Raw genomic sequence first — 7,455 nt, 5'->3', positions numbered from 1 at the left:
GGCCTGCCAGGCTCCTCAGTCCATGGGATTCTCCAGGTAAGAATACTGGAGTGGATTGCCATTTCCTTCTCCAAAACCTTTAGTGAGCTTAAAAAAAAAAGTCTTACATTTCCTCTGAAAACCATAGTATGTAGCACAGGACCCAGTATTTAACATTTGATGATATTGAGTATTAAGCCATAACTCTGAGGCTATTGACACCAGAAAAAAAATGTTATATTATCCTCTAATAACATTGACTTTTGATATAGCTATTCTTAGTTTTAGCTTATGTTACTGACTTCTTTCATTCTGTTTTCTTCTGAAAAAAGTAAGAAGACATCAACAAGTGTGCAATCAGTAAATCAGCATCTCTCTCATAGGAGAGGAGAGATATTATATGTTTTGGCAATAAATTATAAACATTTCCCTAGGAAATACAAAAAGAAAGCCAATTTAATAAACATATAGCATTTATAATATTCAGCAACTAAAAAATTTAGTAGAAAGATGAAAATATGGACAGAGACCATAGTTTTATAACTTCTTAGATTCAATATCACAGATATAAAAGCACCAAAATTCACCATTTTAACTTAATTTTATCTCTTGGATATGCTTTGTGGAAAGTTTGGCGTACTGTGTACTTACTTATCTTAAGTGATAGAAAAAAGAAAATTCTGTATTTTCATAAAATTTCGATTTCAGTATTTCAGAAGCAGGCTTGAAGAGTCACATGGGTTAATGGACTCTTGATGAGTGATTTTTATGACTCTCTTTTTGTTAACAGATAACAAGAAATCTCATCAACAGAAGCATTTTCAAGTATGTGAAAATGAATGCATCCAAAGAAGTGAGCAGTGTCTTTGATATTCATTCAATTAGACATTGATTCACTATTCAGACCAAGTCAGACAATTTAATTCCAACAATGACTTTATTTATTCATTTATAAATCAACAGAATTTCATTTAAAAAAGAAAAGCCAAAACCCAAATAAATCATTCTTTGTTATTGACCTTAAGGTCCTTTCTGACTGAGAATTTTATTAACAATTTTAAAATTTGTAAAGAAATGAAAGGGTGCAAGTCAAATTGTGATTCCTCTTCATCCTTTCATTATCTGAAGGTTTTTGTGGTGAAAGTAAAAGAAACATAATTTGCTGTATTGTAGAACTGAATTCTGGAAATACATGAAGGTATGATGCAAACAATTCTAGGTAGAAAATAGATATTTTGGTTTTAGTCTTGGTTGTAAAACAGCTAACTAAATGACTTTGGAATGCTATTTCATTCAGTTATTAAATTTCATAGTCTATAAAATGAAGTAGTTACTAGATATATTATTTGCAAACAGTTTTTTCACATGAAATTCTCTGCAGCCATGAAGATGCACCACCCAGATCTTTCTTCAAAAGAACTTTCTCCAATGTAATTAGCTGACAAGCCCCAACTGCTGTGTCTTTAAAATCTGGTGCACTGTTTATGCCAAGGCCACTTTCTTCCTGGGCTCCTAGGGACTGAGAAGGATATGACTTAAGAACTGTCATTTGTGCCTTTATGAAGGTGATTTCTTCTATCATGAAGTCTTTACTCAGAGTCTCTCCATCAGGCTGGTGGGAGTTTCTTAGAGCTGTACTGTAGTCTGAGGCTGTTAACCACTCAATCCTACCACCTTCCTTCTCTTTCTTCACAGGTATCAAGTCAACATCGTGGTCTGGTGGTCTGGAGCTCTCCCGTGTGGCAGCTGTGAGAATGACCTTCACACACTTCCAACTGCAGGGAGAATAATGGACCAAGGGCTCCATCTGCTGTGCTCTGACATCCATTGCCAAGTTTGCAAGGCTGTGGGATGTTTCCTGCTAATGACTGACAGATGTTAAGGCACGCCCGTTCCTGGAAGCCACAGGATGTCTCTGAAGGCCAGCTTTAGCTTGCAGACTCCATGAAGACCTTGTCAACCTTCTCTTAATGGTTGCACATCTGTCTGAGATGCCTCCACTCAACTTTCCCTCTCACTTTCCCTTGCTGTATATGCTGTGCTCAGTCACTTCATTTGTGTCCAACTCTTTGTTACCCTATGGGCTATAGCCCACCAGGCTCCTCTGCCCATGGGATTCTCCAGGCCAGAATACTGGAGTGAGTAGCCTTTCCCTTCTCCAGGGGATCTTCCCAACCCAGGGATCGAACCTGCACCTCCTGCATCTCTTGCATTGGCAGGCAGGTTCTTTACCACTAGTGCTATTTGGGAAGCCCCTCCTTCCCTTAAGATAGAACTTTCATTATGGTCTAAAGGCTCTTCCAGCCCTATCTAGATCCTTGCCCATTTTCTTTCAGGCCACAATTTCCACTGTAAAATCCTGATATTTTAAATTCAACCTTGGCATCTGCTTCTCTGAGGATTCAGAGACCTCATGCCATCTATTCCTGCTTCTCCCACATTTATCTTTTACAGGTGTTTTGCCTAATCAGTATTTTACACTCTTATTTCCGTACTGGTATATTCTTTCTAGAGATCCAAAACTGACACACATTATTTCTTTGGATGAAATTCAACAGGAAAGCTCAATGTCGGAAGTCATAAAATGGGTCTTTTCTTTTGAGGCAAAAGTCGGGGTCCAGAGAGTTCCTTAAGCCCTGTCACTTTCACCCCTTCTTTGCCTGCAGTGGAAACTCCTGAAACATCTTTGAGACAAGTTTTAGGATGTGGGAGGACTGTTTAGAAACTCCTGAATAAAATGGCCTAACACATTAAATACCATAATTTTGTAACATCTGAATGTCTTAATTGGAGTACGTATATAAAGCCTTGCTAGTGCTCCCCCAAATCTGAAATTTTACCACCAAAGCCAGGCCATGGTAAGGTGTCGCCTGGCAGCAGCCACAAAAATTGGGGCACCAGACAAGGGTATAAACTACTTTCTAGGAGACACTAGCAAGCTGGAGTAAGATTGAAGGAGAGCACAAAAATGGTGTCCATCAGCCTTGTTTCTAGAGAGCCATTCTGTAGGCCCCTATGTGTATGCCAAACCAGAACCCTGCCCCTCAGGCCAAAGCCTAGATAAGCAAATAGGCTTTTTGCACAGAAAGACTGGGCTGTTTCAGTTGGCCACCTGTACAGTGTCCTGGAGGTGGTAGGTAGCCTGCTAAGAGCAAATTTTCCCATTGTTATAGTTCCTTGGGACCCAGGAGCACAAACTCGCTGGTCACCAGGGCCAGGCCATTGAGGAGTGTCCCCTGGGCAGCAGCTGCAGAACCTAGGGACCAGACATGTATAAAAGCTCCCTTCTAGGAAATACAGGACCTCTGGAGCAAGGCACAGGGGGAGTGGGAGGATGGTGCTTACAGGAAGGTGGCCAGGAGAAGAAGAAAAGACAGACCTAAAAACAAACAAAAACTTTTACGATGCCCATGACTGGGTGGGAGTAGAGGAAGATGTGTCCTTGGGGAAGAAAAGGAAAAAAAAAAAGTACCTGCAGGTGATGTGGAGGTGAAGGAAAAAAGAAAAAGAGAAACGGGACTGGATTTATTTATTTGGTTACACGAGGTCTTTGAGGCTCATGAGATCTGGATCTTCCTTGCCCCACGCAGGATCTTTACTTGCGACTTCGTGATCTTTACTTGCGACTTGTGAACTCTTAGTTGCCATGTGTGGGACCTAGTTCCCCGACCAGGGATCAGACAGGGCTCCCTGCGTTGGGAGCTCTGAGTCTTGGCCACTGGACTACCAGGGAAGTCTCAGGCCTGGAATTTATTAAATAAATTAATCAAATATTTTACAAATTTAAGACACCTGTGGGGAGGAGAGAAAAAAAAACAAAACAAAAACAGAGAAAACGATGGCACTCCAGAGCTAGAGCAGGAAGAGGGAGACACCAAAGATGGCGCCCCGGTGTCCTCTCTGGTGGGCATCCAGAAGCTCTTAGAAGTACGTGTTAAGTTGACACCTGCCCCTCAGGCTGCTTGTATATAAGTAAATGAGTCTCTTTTCTCCTGATGCCTGGTTGCATGAGCCGCTACAACTGTGCTGGACATGAGGCGGGTGAATCTGAGCCTGTGGGCAGTTTGCGAGTCCCTTCTCAGCCTGTTACTGCCTGGGGGATGTCTTGGACGCAAACCCCATGGATTTTCAAAGCTAGAGGTTTGGGGCGGGGGTTGTCTCTCAGGTGCCGGTCTTAAAAGCGAAGGTGCCCAGTGTGGGGTTCAAATCCTTTGCTCCTTAGGGACGAAATTCCCTGTTTGAGTACCGTCTTGAGTTGCTACATACTCCAGGAATGGGGATTTCGGGGAGACTGTGTCCCAGCCTCTCCTACATGCTTGAACATAATGTTTCTTGTTTGCCCAGTTTGAACTTGTCATGCTTCCAGCCTTTGGGTTTTATTTTAGAGAAATTAAACCAGAGCCGCCTCTTGTCACTAGAGAATTTTCATTTGATTTAATCTCATATTTTTTTGTTAGACTTGTCTCTAATTCTCTGTGGTTTGGGATATCAGGCAGATTTGTTAAAAATTCTATGCATGGCACAGAAGGAAAAGAGAAAAAAAGTTATATGAATTTAGTGTAAAAATCATTCATTTGGAGTCAGCTGTGGGCAAATACTTTTTGAAACTTGAAGGGAACTGAACAGAGATCATTTCACCTTATGACTTAGTGTCTTTTTGTTCATACTTCCATGAGAAGCATTATGTTCAATATCTGAAGTGATTCTCACTGGTTGATGGGAACCTGAGGTTTACCTTAGACTATTAAAAGGAAATTGATATTAATTCCTATTCAAAGGAAAATGATAGTATTTTATTTGTTCATCTGTTGCTGTGATGTACAACGGCGTGTGTATATGTATGGTCATGTGTAGTTGAGACTGAATGGAGGCCAGAACAGAGAGGAAGAAAGAAAAGACATAAATTAGGTGAAAAAGACGGTGTAGTGTAGAAATCACCCGGCAAATAGATTTGGGTGGAACATACAATAAGCAGTTCCTAATGAGAACTGTCCTGTTTATGTAATCCATGAGATTTAATAAAAAAGATGGCAACATAATGCAGCCTGAGACTAAGGAACTTTCAGATCCTTTGAATAATAAGGATCAAATTCAAAGTTATATTGATGTCACTGATCCCTGCAGCTTTTGATTAGTTTCCTTTCTAGTTTGATCTGGGTTGCAAATTGCTCAGACCCATTCACTATTGTAAGCATTAAAAGGACTTCTTGTTCACATTATTCCAATATGTCATCACTTTTGGGGGTTCATTAGAAAGATAAACATGGTTTATACCTGTGAGTTATAGTCGACTCAGCAGGCATTTAAAACATTAAAGGTATGTGTTCCTCTTCAAAAGAAAAGCTGTGCAAGCAGTAACTTTTTATGTCTAGAGTAAGTAGGAATTTATTATGCCTTTGTGGTAGTCGATTAATCACCTGGAGTTTTACATAAGACCTGACTAGGGTAGAAAGGTTTATTCATAAATATTCATTCTTTTTTCTAATTATTTCAGCCTTGTATAGTTAAAATGCTATTAATTTCTTAAGTTGGCTTTAATTTTGGATAATTGAGGAGAATGTTTCTATTTCATTTCCAACATAGACACTATCCTCCCCCCTCAATGAAGCCTTTTCTGACTGCAATCTGTCTTCTCTGATCAGAGTTTAACTTGCTTTCTCTACTATTAATTTGTCACTTTCTACCTTGCACTGTAATTTTCTCAGCCTCTGCATGTATTATCTCCCATATCTTTTTGTATTCACCAGTTCTTCAAGAGTCTTTCATTCATTAACTCTTGGTAAAGTTCTGCAGCATAAATTTCCTCAGCACATCACATGATTTTTTTTTCCTCTGTAAATATCTTGCTTTGTATTTTAACTTGTGACGTATTCTGATAGTGCAAATACGATACTCAATACAACTGAAAATTTCCCACATCTTTCATGATCTTACAAGTCAAATACCACAAACATTAGAGATGAAGGTCAATTATTTGCATATTTATATGTAATTTATCCAAATAAGGACACTACATGTACATAAAATATTATTCATCATCTAGATGAAAAACCCGGAGAAGGCGATGGCACCCCACTCCAGTACTCTTGCCTGGCAAATTCCATGGACGGAGGAGCCTGGTAGGCTGCAGTCCATGGGGTCGTGAAGAGTCGGACACGACTGAGTGACTTCACTTTCACTTTTCACTTTCTTGCATTGGAGAAGGAAATGTCAACCCACTCCAGTGTTCTTGCCTGGAGAATCCCAGGGACGGGGGAGCCTGGTGGGCTCCTGTCTATGGGGTTGCACAGAGTTGGACACGACTGAAGTGACTTAGCAGCAGCAGCAGATGAAAAACCTACCTGGAAACCTACTTGGCATTCAGTCTGCCAGGTGCATAATATCACTGATCCAATTATTCAAATTCTTCAACTAAATAAAAGAATGTATTCAGAATGCCCAGAAAAATGAATTCCAGAAGATCTCAAGTTTTACACCTTAAAAAGTCATTTCTAGTGATTTTTTATTGCCATACCGCTTGTGCTTCTAATCAGTATTTATTAAATATATACTGCAGTAATTTTATAAGTACATGGGATACCACAGTGAAAATAAAAGGTCCTTAGAGTTTACATTCCTGTGGGTGTGTGCTTGTGTGTTGGAGCACAAGTCAGTAGTGAATATGTTAGACATCAAATTGTTACAAGTAAGAAAAGAAGGGGGTAGAGAGTATCAGTAACAGGCACTAATTCACACAGGTGGACAGAAAAGGACCCTATGATGAGGTCACATTGAAGAGAGTGAAGTGGAGTAAGCATTTGCTATTCAAGAGAACGAAGTTCTAAGAACTATAAACAGCAAGTATAAATACCTTGAGCATAGACCCTGCTTGGGATGATTAAGGAATCATAGGTGACCTGAAACAGTTAACACTAGATTATATTCTGAGTATGATGATAAGCCTTTGGTATTATAAACAGACTCAACAGAGTCTATTTGAGACATAATCTGACTTATGAAAAGCGTATAATGTTTAAAGCAGCCTTTCAGAATTACTGCACTGATAAAACATCTTTTACACTGTGAAAGTGAATTCAGTAAGTATTTAAACATTAAATATATGTGCTTTTTTCCAAAGTAACATATGTGTATTATCACATCTAAGACCATGAATGTTAGGGATTAATTAAAAACTGCAAAGATTGTTGATTTGCTATTTTTTGTCACTGTCTTCTTTAAGTGATGGTTACACTGGAGCTGAGGACTGTGGAATTTCAAAAGGCTTTGGCAACCTCCAGGTCACCAAGAGGTTGGTGCTAGGAGTGACTGCTGCTGCTGCTGCTGCTGCTGCTAAGTCGCTTCAGTCGTGTCCGACTCTGTGCGACTCCACAGACGGCAGCCCACCAGGCTCTGCCATCCCTGGGATTCTCCAGGAAAGAACACTGCAGTGGGTTGCCGTTTCCTTCTCCAATGCATGAAAGTGAAAAGTGAAAGTGA

This window comes from Bison bison, unplaced genomic scaffold (assembly GCF_000754665.1).
Source record: "Bison bison bison isolate TAMUID 2011002044 unplaced genomic scaffold, Bison_UMD1.0 scf7180017864260, whole genome shotgun sequence".
NCBI lineage: Eukaryota > Metazoa > Chordata > Mammalia > Artiodactyla > Bovidae > Bison > Bison bison.
The sequence above is the reverse complement of the archived record's forward strand: the minus strand, read 5'-3'. Positions refer to the sequence as shown.